Source organism: Musca domestica, unplaced genomic scaffold (assembly GCF_030504385.1).
Source record: "Musca domestica strain aabys unplaced genomic scaffold, Musca_domestica.polishedcontigs.V.1.1 186, whole genome shotgun sequence".
Taxonomy (NCBI): Eukaryota; Metazoa; Arthropoda; class Insecta; order Diptera; family Muscidae; genus Musca; species Musca domestica.
Window position 1 is genome coordinate 42,551 of NW_026712242.1, and position 13,005 is coordinate 55,555.

At 39.8% G+C, this 13,005-nt stretch overlaps 1 long non-coding RNA gene across 6 annotated transcripts; it reads left to right on the plus strand.

The window, feature by feature from the left end:
* The first annotated feature begins 471 nt into the window (after positions 1-471).
* LOC131801937 (uncharacterized) lies at positions 472-12,637 on the plus strand. 6 transcript variants are annotated; one of them, XR_009341961.1, is made up of 9 exons: positions 472-765; positions 1,150-1,213; positions 1,302-2,649; positions 3,697-4,096; positions 10,505-10,571; positions 10,661-10,817; positions 10,885-11,352; positions 11,830-11,893; positions 11,982-12,637. It is a non-coding gene; the product is annotated as an uncharacterized LOC131801937 (long non-coding RNA). The 6 variants fall into 6 exon arrangements; XR_009341962.1 differs by having other exon boundaries at positions 472-671; positions 10,885-11,446; XR_009341959.1 differs by having other exon boundaries at positions 472-671.
* Positions 12,638-13,005: the final 368 nt, after the last annotated feature.

The following is a 13,005-nucleotide window of genomic DNA, read 5'->3' on the forward strand; positions in this document are numbered from 1 at the left end:
ATGAGTATTTCGAGGAGTTACAAACGGAATGACAAAGTTAATATACCCTCCATAGTATAGTGGAGGGTATAAAAAGTTAAAAAGCAGTAAGTTCGACCGGGCCAAACTTTGAATACCCTCCACCATTTGGAACGAATTTGGAAATTTAAAAAAAAATAAAATCCTTAAAAAGTCCTGTTAAATTTAAAAATACCGAATATTGCCGTTATATTGGGGTCTATACGACGAGGACCTACATTGGCATTATTCGTCATAAGCCATTACCATATTCAAACTCGAAACTTGAAATAAACGGTGAATAATGTAGCTAAAATCATCAAAATATCGTACATAGGGAGGTACAATTATATCGGAGCTGTGCGAAGACCTGGACCAGCATAGACAATTTTCTGTCACAGGCTATAGCATCCATTACTAACGTCAAATACGATATCTCAAACAATTTCGGTGGGTATTGCAACAGACTGTCCTGTCCTGCGGACCTCTATCGTCTGGAGTGGGAACTAATTTACAGACGGGGTTGGCTGGCTGACAGTTTGCTCCGGCAACAGCTCAGTCTATGGGGATCGCAGTTCTTGTCAGTAAACTAGACCTCGATAAAGTGGACAAAAAACTAAAATATCTATGGCCAGCGGGAGGATAAACAAAGGAACACAACATCGAGTCATCTGGTAGTGAATTAAATTCTTTTCGGTCTGAACTTGATTAGTTACTTGGGCACGTTTGGTTGTTTATTGTGCCTGGAGAAATTCCCTCCCCACCATGGTATTCCTGTTCTCCATTTTTTTTTTAATATGGAATACCCCATGCTTTCCCCACCTGTGTAGATCTACACTTCTTACCTATTTTATTTAGTGCTCCATATTACAACACATATTTTCCATTCATTTTAAATCCACGTTATAAATATCTTTATTCATTCTAATTTAATACAATTTTTTTTTGGAATTTCCTATGTATCCATATTAAACAACTGATTCAATGATTTTTTTTAATGTAATGTAGGCAAACATAGTTGAAAATTAAATCGTAATTATAATTCTGAAGCAATTAAAACCAACGTTTAATAATAATTTAGGCAATTCACATAAATATTTAAACTAATCTGCGCTGAACGCCAATTAACTCTCTTCTTCTTCTTCTTCTCAGGTTGACCAGACGGACATGAATGCTGAATGCGGCTGTTAAATTCTGGCTTTTCCCAATATGTAATGTAAGTATTTGTATGTTTTAGAGTATTAGCGTTATAATTATATTCCGAATTAGCGATATTTAATACATTTTCTTTTTTCTCATTACAGATTAAGGACAAACAAAGGAAAGTGTCGCCTAAAAAACAGAAACGACAACGCTAGAACACATTGAAGGATGGTCACCTAACCCAGAGTTGAGCTCAATTCGGAGTCCTAACCACCTGTACCTCAACGACAAGGTAAATAAAAATCAATATAAATCGCCTTTGTTCACTCCTTTTTCCTTTTTAATACCTCTTCTTTCTTTTCATGAAATAACAACCCGGAATTTAATTATTTGCTGGTCGTCCGTCTGTCTGTCCGAAGTCTCAGAGTACTTATGTCTATTGGGAACTATACCAGCGCATGCCGTACTGCCTATGCGTTTATACAGCGCCTCCCTCGTTGGACTTGGACAGCGAAGAGTGTGACTCCCGTTTAGCTTTAAGTAGATTTAGTTATAGTTGTACTTTTAGTTCATATGTTAACTGTTAATATGAACCTCTGTTTTAAATCCAAAGGTATTATCTCATAATATTTGTCTTATATTCGTTTTAACTTAACTTCAAACCAAAATATTGTTTGTATTTCTATATTTGTTAATCTAAGGAGATTTAAATGTTCAATTGTTCTCCTTTTTGTATTCTTTAAATTCTCAGTTCAATTTATATGCATATGTGACTTGTTGCACATTGCACTCAATAAAAATTACAGTGCACCAACAACTTCAAATTTGTTCTTTGGGGATTTTGGGAGGTCACACGTCCAGTCTTCTTCGTGGATGTTGTAAAAAAGGACCATCATCCTACCTTTTTTTTGACAAATCATTTCTCCTGCCATATTGTTATCTTTCCTTTATTTCCCCTCTATGACATTTTACAACTGTTATACAAACAGCTGTTCTTGGTGTATGATATCAATTATTCTTCTTCTTATTTTTTTAAAAATTAACCCTACAAGGCGCACACCACAAACCCCACTATCCTGCCGATATCATTATCAAAGGATAGGAGGGAAAAAGGTGCGACATTTGAGAATGAAAAATTAATGTAACTATATATATTTAATTTGGTACTAAATAAGAAAATCCGTGTTCGGCATCCCTACGAATTCTAATTTGGCATCCCTAAAGCTAATTTTTCAAGTTTCCGAGGAAAATATTCTGTTGGAACATCATGCAATCTTTACCCTAGTGTAAACCTAGCGTTATCTATATTAGTTACCTCTCGGGTAAACATGGCATAATGCATACGTCATACGTTACGCTTTTCCCATTAGGCGGACTACAAAATATGCCAATGAATGGAACGTTTATGAATGGGTAGTGGCATACCATGGGTAGTGGCTTCTTTGCAAAAGAAAAATTGGCGCGTTGTGGACGGACTTCTTCGGTGTTGCAGAAAATTAAAAAGATCGGGTAAGTAGAGTGAAATAAGTGAAGAGTTTAAAGTGAAAATTAGATATTGTTAATAAAGAGATAAGTGGCATTTCGGTTTTTTAACAAATTAATCATTTTGTGTGTGAAAAGTTGTATGAGAGAAAAAAAAACCTAAGAAAGATGTGAATGAAAAAATGTCAATGGAAAGCATACAGTGCGGTTGTGTGTGAGTACATGGTTGATAGTGAAACAAATACTTGCCAAAATAATATTTGGAAATATTCAACAAGAAAGAAACAAAAAATAATTAAATATTTAACAAATATTACTAAAAGCAGGAAATATATTAATAGAAAAATTATTAATATAACCTAAAAGAAATTGTCGACTAGTGTGTGGGTGTGTGTGCGTGTTACAAGTGGTTATACGAAAGATGCATTTACACTCATAAAATGCACTCATTCACTAAATAGAAACAACGTGATTTTGGCGGAAATAAAGTGAAGTTTGAAAATCACACCACAATGAAACCAAAGTGAAGAAAAATAATTGCTCCGCAAAAGAAAATACGAAAAAAAAAAACAAAAAAAGAAAACGAAAATAATTTAAACGGAATAGAAATGTGAAATCAAAACAAAATAAAGAGTGAGAGCGCGAAATATAGATTAATTAATGTTAAATCTGAAGAATAAGTAGCAAAATGAAGCAAAAATAAATAAAAATTGAAAATTGTATACAAGATAGAGTGTTAAATTGTGGCTTTACTAGAAAATGAAAAAAAGCATAGTACGCAAATATAGTGTGTGTTACGATATTATTATATGAATTGTGAAAAATTAAACGTGATATCACCCTAAATAGTAAATCAACACGTTTTGCATTGCCCAAAAATAAAAAAGAGCTTCCACTAGGAAAAACAACAAGTTCTCGATTAGTGTATGCCGTTCATTCAAAAAGTTAAGAATAAAAATATATGAATGAAAAAGGTGTAAAAATAGCAAATTCTTGCTACTACCTCTCAGTGAAATGATGGCTATTCTGAGTTGGCCAAAATATAAAAATGCTCATTAAAAATGTCAATTTTAGAATGAAGATTTGGCCTGTTAGAATTCGTGCGCCTGTCTTCCCAGTGAAAGCAACAATGCAGTTATTTTGCGACCGCCATCAATCAAAACCCAAATTTTGTGAATGAAAAAGTGTTTTTATCTGAATTTAAATATTTAAGGCAAATAAAATCCGACAATATTCAAAAGAAAATCAAGTTGTAAAAACGTTATGAATCCAAAACACTATATTTAAACCAAAATAAAGTGAGTTTCGACAAGAATGACGAGGTTTTGAAGACGTGGAGCACATTGATTTTATCAATCAAGTAAATCTTTGCTCCAGTATTGCGTTGGAAAGGCACAATAGAGGAGCGTTGCCTCAAGACCAGCTCTGCCTTCATTTTAAATAAACCACTGGTGTTTCTATGACTCTTGATAAGGTAAGAATTTTTCTTAATATTTCTCCATATTCCTGTTGAGTACTTTGACAATCAAAAACTTAAATTCTAAAACCGATTATGCTGATTGATAAACAAACCGACAGTTATCCGGTTGTCGGCAGTAAAATAGCACCAACTACAGGGATCATAATTTCCATGAAAACTTTTATATCAGAAATACCACCAATGCCGATTTCAGCGCTGTAACTAAAATTGAGAATTACTCAGAACTAAAAAAGATAAGTTGCCTTGAAGCCTACAATTTAACCACCGAACGATTTTATTTGAAAATGGATTTACTTCTTTTCTCCTCCGTGAATGTACCGTCTATCTGCCTCGCGGCTTTCGCCAGAATGTCGGATACGTTGTATTTCAGATGCATTTAGGTGTATTTGAACTTGTTCTCCCGGTTTCCAGACTCTAGTTTCATAAGACGAGTGAAGGACGGATCTGCGACCACGTGTAAAACAGTTCCTCCGCCCGTGTCAATAGTTACAAACGGCACCATCCTATGATGGTAAAAGGGGTTCTGCACTAAAGGTCAAAGACATGTCACAACGTGACTGCTCCTGAAGCGCAAAATTTTATACTAAATATATAACATCTCTCCCTAGAGTCGGCAAACCCGGGATACCTTCTTCGTACTCTGACTTCCCAATTCTGTCGTCTGCTGCTGGCACAAGCGGATTGGCCACTTATAGCTTGAGGAAAAGTTTTTAATCGATTATTCTCAATCCATCATTCTGCCATAACCGTAAACATGAAATTTTAGGGCAATTTTTGAATAACAAGCAAAGAAAACCATAATATTTCACACACCACACATTGAATGCTTGATTCGAACATTTGAAATAATATGATCTTAACTCAATCAAACAGAAATAATTGATCTGGTCTGCAAACCCGCAGATCCTCTCCGTGTGTGCAATTACACCACAACTCAATCCGACTCTAATTGTTCATGCAAAGCTAGCCACTAAGGTTTAAGGTCACGTACATGATAGACTCCTAGGCTTTTTCCTTTTAAATCCTCTATCTCATACAGAACGTTCCCAACCGCACGCACAATCCTACATTTCACAAATTTCTTACACAGTTTTGCATTAATATTCTTGCTAAAATCACTCGCTTGGTGGTTCCGGTGGTACACTTCCTGACCCGGGAGAAACCTAACTTTCCTTGTCCGTATATTATACTTCCGAGATCGATCTAGATAGCTTTTTTGTAGATTCCTTTTTACCTCATTTCGCACCAGTTCTAACTTCGAAGACTTCGGGAGAGCGCTAAAATCCGGATCGCTCATACATTCTAGTTGTTTTGCCAGTCGATAAACACTCCCATGTGTTACCATATTTGTCCCAAATAAAGCAAAATAGGGGGTCATACCTATCGATGAATGAACCGATGATCGAAGAGCGCATTCTATCGACGATAGATTCTGATCCCAATCCCGTTGGTCGTCTTTCAGGTAGGATCTAATCGCGGACAAGATAGATTGATTTACTCGTTCCGATTGGTTTGCTTGTGGCGAATATACCCCAGTTTTGAACTGCTTTACGCCATACGACTCTAGGAAATTTGTGAAATCCTTCCCAACAAACTGCTGTCCATTATCGGACATCAATACTTCCGGCACTCCAAACTTATGAAAGACTTCGTCCATCAGAAACTTAATGACATTCCGAGATGTCGCCTTAGACATTGGCTTTAATAAAACGTACTTCGTGAAATGGTCGAGCACTATAAAAATGTAGGAATTGTTGGCCTTCGACCGAACATATGGACCTAAAAAGTCAACATACACTTTCTGAAACGGTCGCTCGAAAGACACATTGGCCTCCATGGGTTGTTGCATATTTCTGTAATTTGCTTTCGCCTCTTTGCAGGTCTCACATCTTCTTACATATTCTCTTATCTGCGCATTCATATTCGGCCAATAATAGAGCTGCTTAAGTCGCTTCAGGGTTTTATGGTAGCCTCCATGCGCGGCTGTGGGTGCGTTATGGGCTTTAATAATCGCTGATTCCGTCAAACCTGCTGGCACCCAAAGCTTCCATACAAAATCCTCATGGGGAATATCAACGGTGATAGGAATGGTTTTTTTTGTAAATGTAACCATCTTTCACCATAAGATCGGGTAATGATTCTTTATTTTGCTTAATGGTTTCCACCTTGGCTATGTACTCTTCACTCCTGAATTCTTCTGACAGCAAATCTACCGCACTCTCCATTTGCCCTAGCAACTCCTCTAAATTGTATCGGGATAGGACATCCGGAACGACGTTCTGACTCCCTCGCCGATGTTCAATCTTAAACGTGTGGCTTTGCAACAGCAAACTCCACCTGGCTAAACGTCCACTTAACTCTTTATTTGTCATCAGCCATTTAAGCGATGAATGGTCTGTGATGACCGTGAACGGCATTAGTTCAATATATGGTCGGAATTTTTTAATTGCCATCACGACAGCCAGACATTCTCGTTCGGTTACTGAGTAATTCTTCTGGGCAGGTGTTAGTTTTTGAGACATGTAGGCCACAGGATGCTCTCCTCCGTCATCATCCTTCTGAAACAACACACCACCAATTCCCAAATCGGAAGCATCGCATTGCACATAGAAGTGACTATCGAAATCTGGGTGTTGTAACACTGGACTTTGTGTTAAAGCCTCTTTCAACTTATTGAACGCTTCCTGCGCTTCCTTCCCAAACTCAAATGACCGTCCTTTTTTTAGGGTTGCAAAAATCGGTACCGCCAAGGTGGCATAATCGGCGATAAAACGGCGGTACCAGCCGGTCATCCCGGTGAACCTGCGAACTTGTCGCGCGTTTTTCGGGTAAGCGCAATCCACTATGGCTGCCACTTTCTGCGGATCCACCTTTAACTGACCTCCACCAACTATATAGCCCAGATAGCGAAGCTCACGGAAACAAAATTTCGACTTGCTTACGTTTATCGTTAGGTTAGCTTTCATTAGATGATGCGCCACCTGCGTCAAAAGGTCGATATGTGTTTTAAAATCAGGGGCCACGATGAGCAAGTCGTCTAGGTACACGAACACCCTCTCACGCATGTGTCCAGGAATGACCTTATCCATCAACCGACATAACCTTTGGGCCGCATTACACAACCCAAAAGGCATGACGGTAAAATGGTATAAGGGCCTTCCTGGGACAGTAAAAGCCGTTTTCTCTCTACTCTTTACTTCGAGCGGGATCTGCCAGAATGCATCTTTTAGATCCACACTCGAAATAAAATGTGTGTCTCCTAACCTGCTGAGCAGCCCTTCGATGTTCGGGAGAGGATAAGCATCCTTGACAGTAAGGGCATTGAGCTTCCTAGCGTCCAGGCATAGCCTGTTCTTGGTACCTCTGCGTACCAATGTTACAGGACTGTTCCAAGGACTCTGGCTTGGCTCAATGACCTTCATGTCCAGCATCCTATCCAACTCTGCAAACATGAGAGTTTGAACTGCAGGTGAGACTGGATAGTGCCTCTGCTTAACAGGTTCTGCCTCTGCGGTGTCGATGGTGTGTGTCTCCAGTTCTGTCTTACCCAGGCCTAGCACCGCAAACGACGGAAATTGCTCGACGACGTTTCGCAATATCTTTTGATCTTCTTCGGTCAAAATGTGAGCGGTAGGATCGATCGGCTCCGCTTCGGTTCCCTCTTCCATCGACAGGCATTCCACCGCGGCTAACAACTCAAATGCACGCATAAAATCAACCCCAAGATAAAGAACTCTACCTAAAGTTGGGACTAGGAAAAACTCGACCTCTTTCTCGATTTTCTTCAACTTGACTTTACTCCTAATTCTACCAACTACCTGGTGAGGTGTACCATCTGCCGTTTTAATCTGTGACCTATAAGGGACGATGGGTATTCCTTCCCTATCAGCCAACTCAACCGCACCCTTTCCCAAACAAGTAACATTAGCCCCGCTATCCAAAAGGCCTTCAACCTCAGTGTTACCTATTTTTATCCGGGCGTACAAGCGAGTGTCTTCTCCTTCATAAAGTGTCGCCTCTGCTATCTGATTTCTTAGCCTTTTTCTCGCTCGAAATCTCTTCCTGGCCTTCGAGATCCTATCTCGTCTACTATCAGTGTTAGAAATCGACTTAGTAGCCTTACTGTTCGAAGTTCTTCCTCCTTGTACTTCATTCAATTCAAAATCTAACGCATCTTGTTTGCCTTCATGGCGCTTACAAACTACCTTATCCCTATAACTTATATCTACTGTATTTCCATTGCCTTCATGGCCCTTACAATTCAATTTATCCTCGTCTCCTTCATCGAAAATCCTTTTCCTGGCCGCCTCGTACTCTTTTAGGCGTATATGCCAAGGTTTAATTTCCTTATGTCTACCTTCGGGTTTCTCCTCATTCACTACACTATTGCTACTCATTTTCTCAAGAATTCTGCGCTGCGCCCTCCCATGCTCATCATGTCTCACTTCTGGGGTTGCGATTGAGCCGGACGAGCCACCCCTTTCATCGTTCCGGACTGCTGGTTTCCCTGGCACTGCGGGCAACGGGGCTTGGTCACATTTTCCCACCCACAACCATAGCAGAAGAGATTGCGTATACTGGATGGACATTCAACAAATCCATGGCCTTTCTCTTTGCAATTCCAGCAAATATAGTTTGCTTGCCTGGAGATTGCCTCCACTTCAAATTCGTTTGGTTCTTCGGACTCTAGGGCGTGAACTCGCTGATTATATGTCTGTTTGTATGCCTGCGAGGCCTGCCTTTGATTTGCCAATAGTTGCTCTGCCTTCCGGCACTCTTCCCGAAAATGTTGCAGCCCATATATCTTCATAGGAAACACCAACGAAGCCATTGATGGTTTCAAATTATTCTTTAGCATCCCCACTAGCATGCTTTCTTCCATCGGCACTCTTTGCTGGCAGTGTAGGCGGAGCATGGCGTTATAAAACTCCTCAAATGGTTCCTGGGAGCCTTGACGACGATCCATCATCCGACGCTGCACATCGAAGTCACTTTCAAACTTTCGGAATTGTGACAGAAAGGCATGTTTGATATCTTGGAGGCTATTTAAACGACCTAATCGACGCTGCATCCAGAACCAATCTTCCGCCGGCCCTTCTAACAACTGAGGGAACTTGATTACCACCTCCTCATCGCTGTAGCCATAGTCTACCTTTAAGCGCTCCAAACGAAACATGAAATCTTCAGCCGTGATTGACTTTGACGTACCGTCGAATCGCAGTCTCCATTTGTCCATCTCGCTGCGTCTAGGACTGTAGACAGGGTACTGTATGGGCCTAGTAAAACCGAATGTATTACCTGGGGGTGGTTGTTCTCCCCAATGCTGCCAACTGCCATTTGGTTGCTGAGGAAGATATGGTGGCTGATTTGGCTGAAGACTATATTGCCGGTTTGTTTGTGGACCGTAATGCTGGTTCTGTGGCTGGCTTGGTGGTTGGCCGTAAGGCTGGTTTGGTGGCTGGCTTGGTGGTTGGCCGTAAGGCTGGTTATGTGGCTGGCTTGCTGGTTGACCGTAGGGCTGGTTATGTGGCTGGCTTGCTGGTTGTCCGTAAGGCTGGTTATGTGGCTGGTTTGCTGGTTGACTTGGAGGCACTTCATCCTGTGTATTTCCAGGGCGAGGATGAACTGATGTTTCCTTCTGTCCCTGGGCGGTAGGTGCTGATAGATGAGCTTGCGGCCCGGACCCAGGATTTACCGCGGATGTCGACATGCTCGCTGGACTGTTCTGGTTCCGGCCACTGCCATTCAAAACCGTTCCCATTTCTGCCATGCTCTTTTGTACTAGTCGTGGCACCAACATGCACAATTTCTCATTTAGCAGACGTATTAACTCCATCTGGCCCACTTCTATTGCTGAACTTATAACCTCTCGCAGCTGAGGATCAGTAGCTTGCCAACTCATTCGCTCTTGTTGCCCTTGTGAACCGTCTCTTCGCCTTTCCTGTTGGATATTTTGAGCTGTGATACTGCTGAAATTTGGCGTTCCAGGGGTATTTTCTTCACCCGACGAAATTGACCCCTCTACTGATTGAGCTGGGCTCGATATGGCCGACATTATACCACCACCTTCATATATTGTGGTAAGCGCGCAGGTTGTCGTTGCTGTTATCGCTGTTGTTGTTGTCGCGGTCGAAGTGGGGCAGGTACCTGTGGCTATCGTCGTAACCGTAGACATTATAGAGCAGTTTGGGTCTTTATCCTCAGCTTCATACGATTTAGACCTTGTCTTCACCATTTAATCCTACCTGATACCTTGCCACATTACCTCTGTAAACTATTTACTATAATTCTTTCTTTTCTTCTATTCAGGGATGTATATAAATTTATGCCAAACCAGAGAGTATCTAAACTATAAATTCAGTAATTTCTTCACTGATTCTCTTTCTTTTCTTTTTTTTTTAGGTAAATTATGCGGAATGCCGAAACAATTTTTTATCTATAGGGATTCGAAAACGTAGATCATTCACAGGTGGGTAAAAATTAACCAATCAAAACCATAACCATACTTTGTTAAAATATTTACTTTATCTCCAATTCATAAACATTTCCTATTTTCAGATGGCTCGTTGTACTTAAAATGAACAAAACTGGGATCAGCTTGCTACCTAACGGACATTAACTCGAGGACACTGGATTGCACATTTCGAATATGCACCTTTCCAGGACTCTCAAGTCGGGGCATGCATCGTTTACAATACCTTAGGCGGACGGACAGGTAAGCAAGCTAATTTGGTTTATTTAAATTAACTCCTGAGACTAACTCTGTTCTTTCCTCTTTTCAGAATCGTCGCTACCGATCTACTGTTCTAACAAGCTAGCAAACCGTGACTTACGATTCTTCCAATCGGAAACAACATCGCCACCTTCCCAACCCCATCCTACCCCTGTCGGCCGGATACCTTGCCCAACAGCGCGACTTACGACAAATCTAATGCCGGGACTAAGGTGTCCGAACCTAAAGACGTAGGACAGCGTAAGGAGTGGCACCAAAAAAATGAAATTGGACACCTGATTTCTCAGGCCCCATGTTGCGGGCGCCATTTTTGTCCTGTCCTGCGGACCTCTATCGTCTGGAGTGGGAACTAATTTACAGACGGGGTTGGCTGGCTGACAGTTTGCTCCGGCAACAGCTCAGTCTATGGGGATCGCAGTTCTTGTCAGTAAACTAGACCTCGATAAAGTGGACAAAAAACTAAAATATCTATGGCCAGCGGGAGGATAAACAAAGGAACACAACATCGAGTCATCTGGTAGTGAATTAAATTCTTTTCGGTCTGAACTTGATTAGTTACTTGGGCACGTTTGGTTGTTTATTGTGCCTGGAGAAATTCCCTCCCCACCATGGTATTCCTGTTCTCCATTTTTTTTTAATATGGAATACCCCATGCTTTCCCCACCTGTGTAGATCTACACTTTCTTACCTATTTTATTTAGTGCTCCATATTACAACACATATTTTCCATTCATTTTAAATCCACGTTATAAATATCTTTATTCATTCTAATTTAATACAATTTTTTTTGGAATTTCCTATGTATCCATATTAAACAACTGATTCAATGATTTTTTTTAATGTAATGTAGGCAAACATAGTTGAAAATTAAATCGTAATTATAATTCTGAAGCAATTAAAACCAACGTTTAATAATAATTTAGGCAATTCACATAAATATTTAAACTAATCTGCGCTGAACGCCAATTAACTCTCTTCTTCTTCTTCTTCTCAGGTTGACCAGACGGACATGAATGCTGAATGCGGCTGTTAAATTCTGGCTTTTCCCAATATGTAATGTAAGTATTTGTATGTTTTAGAGTATTAGCGTTATAATTATATTCCGAATTAGCGATATTTAATACATTTTCTTTTTTCTCATTACAGATTAAGGACAAACAAAGGAAAGTGTCGCCTAAAAAACAGAAACGACAACGCTAGAACACATTGAAGGATGGTCACCTAACCCAGAGTTGAGCTCAATTCGGAGTCCTAACCACCTGTACCTCAACGACAAGGTAAATAAAAATCAATATAAATCGCCTTTGTTCACTCCTTTTTCCTTTTTAATACCTCTTCTTTCTTTTCATGAAATAACAACCCGGAATTTAATTATTTGCTGGTCGTCCGTCTGTCTGTCCGAAGTCTCAGAGTACTTATGTCTATTGGGAACTATACCAGCGCATGCCGTACTGCCTATGCGTTTATACAGCGCCTCCCTCGTTGGACTTGGACAGCGAAGAGTGTGACTCCCGTTTAGCTTTAAGTAGATTTAGTTATAGTTGTACTTTTAGTTCATATGTTAACTGTTAATATGAACCTCTGTTTTAAATCCAAAGGTATTATCTCATAATATTTGTCTTATATTCGTTTTAACTTAACTTCAAACCAAAATATTGTTTGTATTTCTATATTTGTTAATCTAAGGAGATTTAAATGTTCAATTGTTCTCCTTTTTGTATTCTTTAAATTCTCAGTTCAATTTATATGCATATGTGACTTGTTGCACATTGCACTCAATAAAAATTACAGTGCACCAACAACTTCAAATTTGTTCTTTGGGGATTTTGGGAGGTCACACGTCCAGTCTTCTTCGTGGATGTTGTAAAAAAGGACCATCATCCTACCTTTTTTTTGACAAATCATTTCTCCTGCCATATTGTTATCTTTCCTTTATTTCCCCTCTATGACATTTTACAACTGTTATACAAAACAGCTGTTCTTGGTGTATGATATCAATTATTCTTCTTCTTATTTTTTTAAAAATTAACCCTACAAGGCGCACACCACAAGACAGACAGTCGGACATGGCTAAATTTTACGCTGATCAAGAATATATATACTTTGTTGGGTCTGACATGAGTATTTCGAGGAGTTACAAACGGAATGACAAAGTTAATATACCCTCCAT